At 34.5% G+C, this 11,162-nt stretch overlaps 1 non-coding gene across 1 annotated transcript; it reads right to left on the bottom strand.

The window, feature by feature from the left end:
- Nucleotides 1–324: 324 nt before the first annotated feature.
- Nucleotides 325–452, bottom strand: LOC121256785. Its single transcript, XR_005939076.1, has one exon. It is a non-coding gene; the product is annotated as a small nucleolar RNA snoR2/U65 (small nucleolar RNA).
- Nucleotides 453–11,162: the final 10,710 nt, after the last annotated feature.

Genomic DNA, 11,162 nt, shown 5'->3' with positions numbered 1-11,162 from the left:
AGGTATTAGAATGGAGTATTTTGTTACTGGTACGTTTTAGTGTACGTGCAAAGCTACCATTTTCCTTGCTACATCCAAAGTGCTTGCAAAGCTGAGAGGAGCAGGCTGATTCTTCATAACATGACAAAAATAGTAAAGACACCTAACTAAAACATATCCTTGTCAACCAAAGTTGAGGTATTGGAATAAGATATTTCTGTCCCGGTATATTTAGGCGTATCATTTTGAAATAGTCTTTATAGGGATAAATTAATTATATATATTGTATTTCAAAATAACTGGAATGTATATGTAATATATATATATATATATATATATTGATAAAAATGTAGTTGCTGAAATCGGCTTCATGGACCAACAGTATCAGATCCACAGATTCCTATCATAATACAAAATATGGAATCACTCTCAGTCCATTCATATAGGAGAAAATATGAATTAATTAATTAACCCCATCAATGCCATCACTACCTTTTTATGATCACTCACTTTGATATAAAAAAAAAAAATAATAGCCTTAACGTATCACACCATCCACGAGGTGGGCTCTCGGAATGAAATAGTATCCTGGAGCTGAAACAGTCAGCCCAAGCTAGAATTGAACGGTCACCAACAAATGGTGTAATAACCCAGCCACCCCCTTCTCCTCTCCCAAAAAAAAAAAAAAAAAAAAAGTTGCCCCAAAGGCCCAACCTTTTTCCCTTCCCCCCTCTCTTTCCCTTCTTGTGACCTAGATCCCCCCTTCTCTAACTCTCTCTTGCACAACCCCCTGGTTTGCACACCCCTCCCCTCACTCAGACTCACTCTCTCACACCACCATCTTGTCTCTCTCTCTCTCTCTCTCTATCTCTCTCAATTCCCTGTATATATCTCTCTCCAACTGTGTGTGTGTGTGGCAACTTATTTCTATCCCTATTATGCTTTTCTCTTAATTCTTGTCCTTGCAACGTAATAACCTCCACTCACAACCACCCTTCCTTGCCTTTTTATCACCACCAACGACAATATTAGGTAAATTTTTCTCCCTCATAAGTAGTATATGTAATGAATTTTGAATATGAGATTTGTTAAGATTTGGTTCTTTGAATTTTCGAGAATATACTTAGTTGATTATGTTGTTAGGGTGTGCTGAAAATGAATTTAATATTCAAATGTTAGTGATGGGTATTAGTTAGAATTAATTCATGTTTACGTCAGTCACTGTTATATGGTTGAGTTTAGACATTATTTACGTTGAAATAATAAGGGAACAGAGACTGGTATACATGCTGTCCAACAACATGTTTGTAATTTAGAAATTTGGGATTTATCAATTTTGAAGGATAATCTTTTAGGACAAGTGTAAATTCATGTTACAATTCCTCTTCGGAACAGCCCGTTTGAAGTTATCAATATAAAAACCCCCCAATTATATTAAGACACGTAGGAAACCTGCCTAAATAAACACTATAGAAGCACACATCTGATTAAAACCCGTCTGAAATGAAACCCAATCTTCCCCTATGAAATCGAAATTCCTTCCCTTGCAAACCTACGAAACTCTTCCCTTCCCCTGTGAAACTGAAACCCCTTCCCCTACAAACCTGTGAAGCCGCTCCCTTCCCCTGCAAAACCAAAACCCCTTCCCCCTGCAAACTTGTGAAACCTATTTTCAAAACTTGTGAATTTTGGTCCGCTTGTAATACGTCGTCGCTACGAAACCCATTCCTGAAACTTGTGATTTTCAGTCTGCTTGTAATACGTCGCTGCCACCACAGTTTCCATCACCCCCACAATCTGCCCATTCAATGGTTTGAAGATTACACTTTCTAATTTTTTTTCTTGGTTTGCTTGTAATCTAGGCTAGCAAGTGTTTGTAAAAATGCTTGTAATTTTCTCTTGTGATAATTTTCTAATTTTCTCTTGGTCTACTTGTAATCTGGTGCCTTTTTAGACGCATTTTGATATGCATGTATGTGATTAATATTTTTTTTTTGTTTTTATATTATGTAGATAAGTTCTTAAATGTAATATGATGTTTTAAAAATTTAAGTTGTATGTAATTATTGGTTTTGTGATTAATATGACAGGCGGGTTGTAAAGCTTTTGAAGCTTGTGATTCTTGGGATGACAAAGATCTAAGCTTGTGATGGACTACATTCAATTGAAGTTGTTAATATTCAGATAGCAAGCAAGGCCTATGGCTACTGATTTTAGGTACTCTAGGATATGTGTTGTTTCTACGAAAATCTCTTATTTTGATCTCTGTTCTGCAATTCAAATTGGACACCAGCTGTGGATCTTAGATATTTTGGATGACTTTATTACTTCAGTTTTAGATTGGATGGCCAGTTTTGTTAGTAATAATTGTTATATGCCGTGATGTGCCAAAATGTTGTAAAAATCATGTTATATATCAAGTTTTTGTACTTTGATGGCATAGTGTATCATTGTTTTATATTATAGAAGGATTGCATTTACTAGTTACTTCTCCCTTTGGTTTGATATAATGTTTCATTGCTCAAGATTTTGGAAGATCATGACAGTCAAATGGCAGAATAAGGCCCCGTTTGGATAGTGATAGTGGGGAAGCTAATTATTTCTAAAGAAATGGTCTCATGCTAACTAAAAAATAATAATAGAATTTTTAAGTTCTATTATATCACGACTAATTACATCGCGTGCTAACCAAACATGACTAATTACATCATATATTCATTACAAATCAGTTGTCCAAAGCTAAAGTTAAAACAACTTACATGAGTCGAAGCACTGCCAGACATACACTAATATTATATAGGACAAAAACTCTAATGTCAGAGAACCATATGTAAAATGCCAAAATGAACAACTTAAGTGAAGATGAGTTATCTCAAAGACAACTAAGAAAAGAACAATAGCCTAGTGGTCCAATCTACAATGATATTCATCACACAATAGAAAGCAAAATGTATACCAGAGCATTCCAAAATTAAACAAGAATTAAACAAGTTGTATTGTGAAGGTAATATCGAAGAAGAAAATATCACATTCCAAAGAATAATCCAAATTGGGATAGGTGACTGGTGGAGACCTGTATCAGGAAAATGAACATTATTATCCTACTGATAGAAAAAAAAAATATAAAAGACCACAAAAGGAAATAATGCAAATGTTCCTTGGATAGAAATTAAACGACTTGTATCAGAGGGTCAATCCCAAACCCTTGGAACTATATAGTATAAAATTAAAAAAGAAAATAAGAATATATCTTAAACAATTAAGGAAATGAGTTTTCACCTTCGAATAAATAAAAAATAGAGGTTTCCGGTACAGTACCCAAATCAAAATTAGTCCGTCGATGGAGTTCTAGATTTGGGCTGGGTGCTTGGGGGTTAATCTTCGTTCGTTGCTGCCCGGGGGGTCAATCTCCGTCTTTCATGACTTGACAGGGTCAAGCTCTGGGTTTGGTGAGAGTCAATTGGTAGAAGACAAAAAGGACACATGAGAAAGATTAGAAAGTTTTGTATTTTTTGATCAAGTCATGTAGGCAGGCGCAAGACATGTAAATTAAAGAACTTACGTGAAGAGCTATTATTGGAGGATTGTTATTTGAGGTTGGACAGACTGACCATCAAGAAGGTATTCTCTTCATGTTATTAAGGATTGTGTGAAATTTTTGAGTGAAGTGAGATCATTTTTATTGTAGAAGTTAATAGATTGTAATGATCTTGAAATAGGTTTCAAGTGACTGTTGGTAAAAGAATATCGTGTGATTATTTTTTACTGAGGTAAGTGGCTCTTTAATGGATTTTCCTAAAAGAAATGGTTGTTTTTGTTTGGAATGGTGCACTTTAGTATTATATTTCAAACTTATGTAAACTTTGGATTTGTGCACATTTTTATGCTATTTTGGCACTGCTTATGGGAATTGTGTAAATTGTTTAATGGTTGGAATGTTTGAGAAATGCTATATGGCTTATTTAATTTTGAAAGTTAAATGTGAGCATGCTATTTATTCTTGAGCCCATGATATGAATGTCTTTGTAGCATGTTTGACATCTTTCGTGAATTGATATCTTTGTAGCATGATATCTTTGTGGTATATTGATGCCCCTTTAGGTATGATGTCTTCATGGCATGATATCATTGTGGTATATTGGTGTTTTGCTATTATTATGTCGTCTTGAATATGATATTTGGTTGAACATGTTATTTGAGATAAAATTGTAACGATCACATTATTTTTATTGGAAACTTATTCACTCTCTTATAGTCAAGAAAATCACCAAGTCCCACACCCCCATTAGATTGCTACTTACTGAGCACATGACAACCCTCACCACTTCATTCTACATTTTTTTTCAGAATTGTAGAAAGTGCATTATTTTGAGGTGATAACTTTTGGGCCAAAGATTCTAGAGTGAACTTGGTTTAGTCACTTGAGGTTGGAAGTTTTGGGGTTTGATGGTCTTGTTGCTTGAAAATGGTTTTGGTTGTACATAGAGTTTTCTTATGGCCATATCTTAGTTATTTTTACAGTTTTTATCGGATTATCTGTAGTGTAGTTATTTAGAATCTAATGGCTTTAGCCGAACTTGTAAATGGATTTTTGACAAGGAAAATGATAGTATGCCTACCAAATAAACCCACTAAATGTACCCACTCATAATTTTTTTTATTTTTCTTAATGGTTGAGTAAGTGATTATTAGTGAATTTATATATATATATTTTCTTAATGGTTAAGGACGTTTAAAAAATGATTAAAAAAATAAAAAAATCATTTATACTAGTGTGCACATTTGGTGGGCATATTTGGTAGTCACCCTAGTATTGTCCTTTTGATAATCATTTTATTATAATGTTGAATAGTTTGGAGGTTGTATATTTGATATATATTTGTAAACAGAGAGAGAGAGTTTTAAAAATATAGGCAGAATTTCATCTATTAATGGTTTTGGGCTTGGGGCATTACAAAGGTGGTATCAAAGCTTAGACCTATGATTCTGTAGACACTTAGGAAAGGATGGTGTTATAGTTGAAGCATAGGTTAATGACATTGTATATTTTTTATTGGAGTCTAAAGTTGGTATGAGCTTTATTGATTTTTGATAAAATTTGGTATAGATATTGTTTGATGGACCTATTATTAAGCTCTTATTTATATAATATATTTTTATGATTAAATAGGTTAAATATTCCGTCAAGGCAAAAGAAGAAGTCTGTGAAATCTCAATCCCGGAACGTAATTTAAAGGAATAAATGTTTGTTGCGGCTGAGACAGATAAAATTAATGAAATGATTGATAGAATATATTCTAGAATTGCTCGGTGTATTAGGAGACATAAAAACCTAAGAGAGGTTTGCTCTTTTGGAGAGTTTAAAGGACACAACTCCCCTACATTCTCTGGGGAGTCAAATCATGTTGTAGCGGAAAAATGTTTATTGAGAATAGAAAAACTGTTAAGAGTACTAAATTACACTGACACACAGAAGGTTTGATATGCTACGTTTACCTTAGAGGATGCTGCTAAGAGGTGGTGGGATAGTACATAATTTCTATTAAAGGAAGAACTTGGCGAAGGCACCACCATTACTTGGGATAAATTCAAAAAAACTTTCGATCATAACTACTAACCTGAAGTGGTAAAGGATTTTGAAAGGAAAGTGAGTTTGCAAACTTAGTTGAAGGGTCTATGACCATAGAGCAATATGTTACCAAGTTTACCAAACTATCTCGTTTTGCCCCACACTTGATTCTGGATGAAGGGAAAAGAGCTCAAAAATTCCAGAAGGGTTTGAGTGTTAGAATACGTCACCTCATACTGGTTTTAGGTATTAGCACATATCCTGAAACAGTTAGGAGGGCCATGACATTAGAGGAATATTTTAGATTAAGAGATGTTTCAAATGTATACAAGAAGAGATACTTGCAACCTAATGCCCAACCAGGAAAGGACCAAGAGCAAGGTTTTAAAAGGAGAATTTTTAATAAGGGTGATAAAAAGGGACATCCTTCCCATCAAATGAGTGGAAGACCTTGTTTACGTTGTGGAAAAGGGACATGCATTACTGGGGTCAATTTATGTTACACTTGTAAACAACCAGATCATTTTGCTCTTGAATGTCCAAATAATAAACAACCACACCTAGTTTAGAAAAATAATAGTAATATGGAAAAACAAGTTCAATGGCAAATATATGCTATGACAACACAACATGCCCAGGCTATAGACAAGGTAGTCATAGGTATACTCAATTTACTTCCCATAAATGCCAACATACTTTTTGCTTCTAGATCGACTCATTCCTTTGCTTCCAGGATATTTGTTAAGAATTGTGATAGGAAATCAAAACTACTTGATTATGAGTTAGTAGTTTGAATTCCTGCAGACAGTACATTAATAACAAATCTTGTACTCAGGTTATGCATGATTGATATTGAGGGTAGGGAATTGTTACCAGACTTGATAGTCTTAGATATGCATGATTTTGGTGTTATACTAGGAATGCGTTGGTTGGCTGCATATCATGTTAATAGTCATTGTTTTGAAAAGGAAATAGTGTTTAAACCTCTTGGAGAGTCTGAGTTTAGATTTAATGGATTGTCCACCAACTCTCCATTACGAATAATATCGGTTTTAAAGGTCAACCGGTTACTTAGGATGGAAGGGTATGGGTTCTTGGCTAGCATAGTAGATGTCCAAATGGAAGAGTTGAAACTTGTAGATATACCTGTAGTTAAAGATTTCCCCGAAATATTTCCTAAGGATTTACCTGGATTACCCCGGATTGAGAGATAGACTTATCTTTTGATCTTACCCCCGGTACCAACCCTATTTCTAGGACACCTTATAGAATGGCACCAATGGAGTTAAATGAACTTAAGAAACAATTGCAAGAATTATTAGATAAAGGGTCTATTCATCTGAGTATATCACCTTGAGAAGCTCCAATATTTTTCGTGAAGAAAATTGATAGGAGTGGATTATACATAGACTATCATGAGTTAAATAAGGTCACTATAAGGAATAGATACCCCATTCCTGGCATTGATGACTTATTTGATTAATTACAATGAGCTCAACTATTTTCTATGATTGACCTTTGTTCTTAATATTATCATTTGAATGTGAAAAAAGAAGATGTGCCAAAGACGGCTTTTATAGCTAGATATTGGCACTACAAATTTTTAGTTATGCCATTTAGATTAACCAATGCCCCGTTTGCCTTCAATGATTTAATGAATAGAGTTTTTTTGGGGTATCTAAATTAATTTTTAATTTTATTTATTGATGATATTTTGATCTATTCTAGGAATCTGGATGAACATGAAGGACATTTAAGGTTGGTACTACAAATTTGAAGGAAAGAAGATTATATGCCAAATTAAAGAAATGCCAGTTTTGACTTGGTCAAGTCACTTTCCTAGGAGATGTGGTATCCAAAGATTGAATAATGGTAGACCCAGGTAAGATTGAGGTTGTGACTATATGGACTAGGCCCAACTAATATGAGTGAAGTTCGTAGTTTCTTAGGTCTCGCGGGGTATTATAGGAGGTTTGTAGAGGACTTTTCTCGTATAGCAGTGCCATTGGCTCAACTAATTAGGAAAACTGTTAAGTTCAAGTGGACTAATGAATGCGACGTAGTTTTCAAGAAGTTAAGCATAAGTTAGATATTGCCCCTTTGTTAACCTTATCCTCCGACTCTAGTAATTTTGTCACTGATAATGAATCCTCATATAAAGGATTAGGTTGTGTGTTGATGCAATAAGGAAAAGTGATTGCATATGCTTCCTGACAATTGAAGGGCTATGAACTAAATTACCCTACTCATGACTTGGAGCTGGCTGCCGTAGTATTTGCATTAAAAACTCGGAGGCACTATTATATGGTGAGAATGTGAAATTTACACCGATCACAAAAGTCTGAATTATTTATTTACTACAAAAGAATTAAATATGAGGCAATGAAGGTGATTAGAATTAATTAAGAATGGTGATTGTATGATCAACTACCACCTTGGTAAGGCAAATGTAGTGGCAAATACACTTAGCAAGAAATCCCTTGGTGCTACTGCTGCTTTAGTGATCACTCATAGGCAAATCATGTTGGATCTAGAGAAGTATGAGATTGAGGTTATAGTGAAGGATTCTCAATCTTACCTAGCTAGATTAAGTGTACAACCCACTTTGATTGAGAAAATTAAAGAGAGTAAAGGCAATGATGCAAAATTGGTAAAGATCATGAAGGAAGTACAAAGTGGAAATAAGTCTGAATTCAACATGTTAGATGATGGTATTTTGTGGTTTAGAGATAGACTGTGTGCCAAATGATCCAGAAATAAAAGGATAAATTTTAGAAGAAGCCCATAATTCTCGTTATACCATACACTCATGGAGTACGAAAATGTACAAAGATATTCGGTGTATATATTGCTGGAATAACATGAAATAAGAAATAGCCAAATTGGTGTAGCAATGTTTAACGCGCCAATAGGTAAAAGTGGAACACCATAGACCTTTAAGTTTATTATAACCACTTCCTATTCCAGAATAGAAGTGGGAGCATATAACTATAGGTTTTGTGTCAGGGTTATTGAGGTTGAATAATAATCAAGATGCAATTTGGGTAGTAGTAGATAGACTGACAAAATCAACGTATTTTCTTCCAATTAAAGTGAACTATCACCTCGACAAGTTTTTCCAAATTTATATATAAGAGATTGTATGGTTACATGGTGTGCCAATAACCATCGTTTTAGATAGATATCCATTACCTCACAATTTTAGAGTAAATTCCAACGAGCATTAGGTATGAAATTAACTTTTAGTACAACATTCCACCAGCAGATAGATGGACAATCTGAAAGAACTGTTTAAATCTTAGAGGATATGTTAAGAGCTTCTGTGATAGATTTTAAAAGGAGTTACACTGACCATTTACCTGTAGTGGAGTTTGCTTATAACAATATTTACTAGGTGAGTATTGGTATGTCGCCTTATGAGGCTCTTTATGAGAGGTAGATCTCCTTTTTGTTGCGATGAGGTTGGTGAAAGAAAACTTTTAGGGTCTGAGATTATAGAACAAACTTGTGAAAATATAGAATTAATTTAGAATCGGTTGCATATGGCTCAAAGTGGACAAAAGAGCTTGGAAAATGTTGTAATTTGAGATTCGAGATTAAGTATTTCTACAAGTTGCGCCAGTGAAGAGTATTATGAGATTTGGTTAGCAAGAAAAGTTGAGTCCCCATTATGTATGACCATTTGAGATTTTCGAAAAATTCGGTCCAGTTGCTTGTCAAATTGCACTACCTCCTACACTTTCTAGAATACATAATGTTTTTCATGTCTCCATGCTACAAAAATATGTATTTGATCCTTTGCATATATTGGATTATGAGCCATTGCAAATTCAAAAAGATTTGTCATACGAAGAGACCCCAATTCAAATTGTGTATGCCAATAACCATTATTTCAAATAGAGATCCATTACCTCAAAATTTTAGAGTAAATTCCAACGAGCATTAGGTACAAAATTAACTTTTAGTACAACATTCCACCAGCAGAAAGATGGACAATCTAAAAGAGCTATCTAAATCTTAGAGGATATGTTAAGAGCTTCTGTGATATATTTTAAAAGGAGTTACACTAACTATCTACCTGTAGTGGAGTTTGCTTATAACAATATTTACCAGGTGAGCATTGGTATGTTGCCTTATGAGGCTCTTTATGAGAGGTAGATCTCCTCTTTGTTGGGACGAGGTTGGTGAAAGAAAACTTTTAGGGTCTAAGATTATAAAACAGACTTGTGAAAATATATAATTAATTCGGAATTGGTTGCAGACGGCTCAAAGTAGACAAAAGAGTTAGGAAAATGTTGGAATTTGAGATTCGTGATTAAGTATTTCTATGAGTTGCGCCAGTGAAGGGTATTATGAGATTTGGTAAGCAAGAAAAGTTGAGTCCCCGTTATGTATGACCATTTGGGATTTTTGAAAAATTCGGTCCAGTTGCTTGTCAAGTTGCGTTACCTCCTACACTTTCTAGAATACATAATGTTTTTCATGTCTCCATGCTACAAAAATATGTATTTGATCCTTTGCATATATTGCATTATGAGCCATTGCAAATCCAAAAAGATTTGTCATACGAAGAGACCCCAATTCAAATTGTGTATGCCAATAACCATCATTTCAAATAGAGATCCATTGCCTCACAATTTTAGAGTAAATTCCAATGAGCATTAGGTACAAAATTAACTTTTAGTACAACATTCCACCAGCAGATAGATGGATAATCTGAAAGAACTGTCTAAATCTTAGAGGATATTTTAAGAGCTTCTGTGATAGATTTTAAAAGGAGTTACATTGACCATCTACCTGTAGTGGAGTTTGCTTATAACAATATTTACCAGGTGAGCATTGGTATGTCGCCTTACGAGGCTCTTCATGAGAGGTAGATCTCCTCTTTGTTGGGACGAGGTTGGTGAAAGAAAACTTTTATGGTCTAAGATTATAGAACAGACTTGTGAAAATATATAATTAATTCAGAATCGGTTGCAGAAGGCTCAAAGTAGACAAAAGAGTTAGGAAAATGTTAGAATTTTAGATTCGAGATTAAGTATTTCTACGAGTTGCGCCAGTGAAGGGTATTATGAGATTTGGTAAGCAAGAAAAGTTGAGTCCCCGTTATGTATGACCATTTGGGATTTTTAAAAAATTCGGTCAAGTTGCTTGTCAAGTTGCATTACCTCCTACACTTTCTAGAATACATAATGTTTTTCATGTCTCCATGTTACGAAAATATGTGTATGATCCTTTGCACATATTGCATTATGAGCCATTGCAAATCCAAAAAGATTTGTCATACGTAGAGACCCCAATTCAAATTGTGGATTCCAAAGAATAAGTGCTATGCTCCAAAATAATAAGATTTGCGAAAGTTCTTTGGAGAAATCAAACTTTTACGAGAAGCATCATGGGAACACGTGGATGAAATGAAACAAAAATACCCATAGTTATTTTCTATGAATAATATATCAAATTCCATGGGCAAAATTTCTTGAATGAGGGAAGAATGTAATAACCTAGCCCTAAAAAAAAGCCCACCCCAAAGGCCCAACCCCCTTTCCCTTTTCTTCCCCCACCCATTCTTTCCTTTCTGGTGACCTAAATCCCCCTTCTCTAACTCTCTCTC

This window comes from Juglans microcarpa x Juglans regia, chromosome 3D, assembly GCF_004785595.1.
Source record: "Juglans microcarpa x Juglans regia isolate MS1-56 chromosome 3D, Jm3101_v1.0, whole genome shotgun sequence".
Classification (NCBI taxonomy): Eukaryota; Viridiplantae; Streptophyta; class Magnoliopsida; order Fagales; family Juglandaceae; genus Juglans; species Juglans microcarpa x Juglans regia.
The sequence above is the reverse complement of the archived record's forward strand: the minus strand, read 5'-3'. Positions and strand labels throughout refer to the sequence as shown.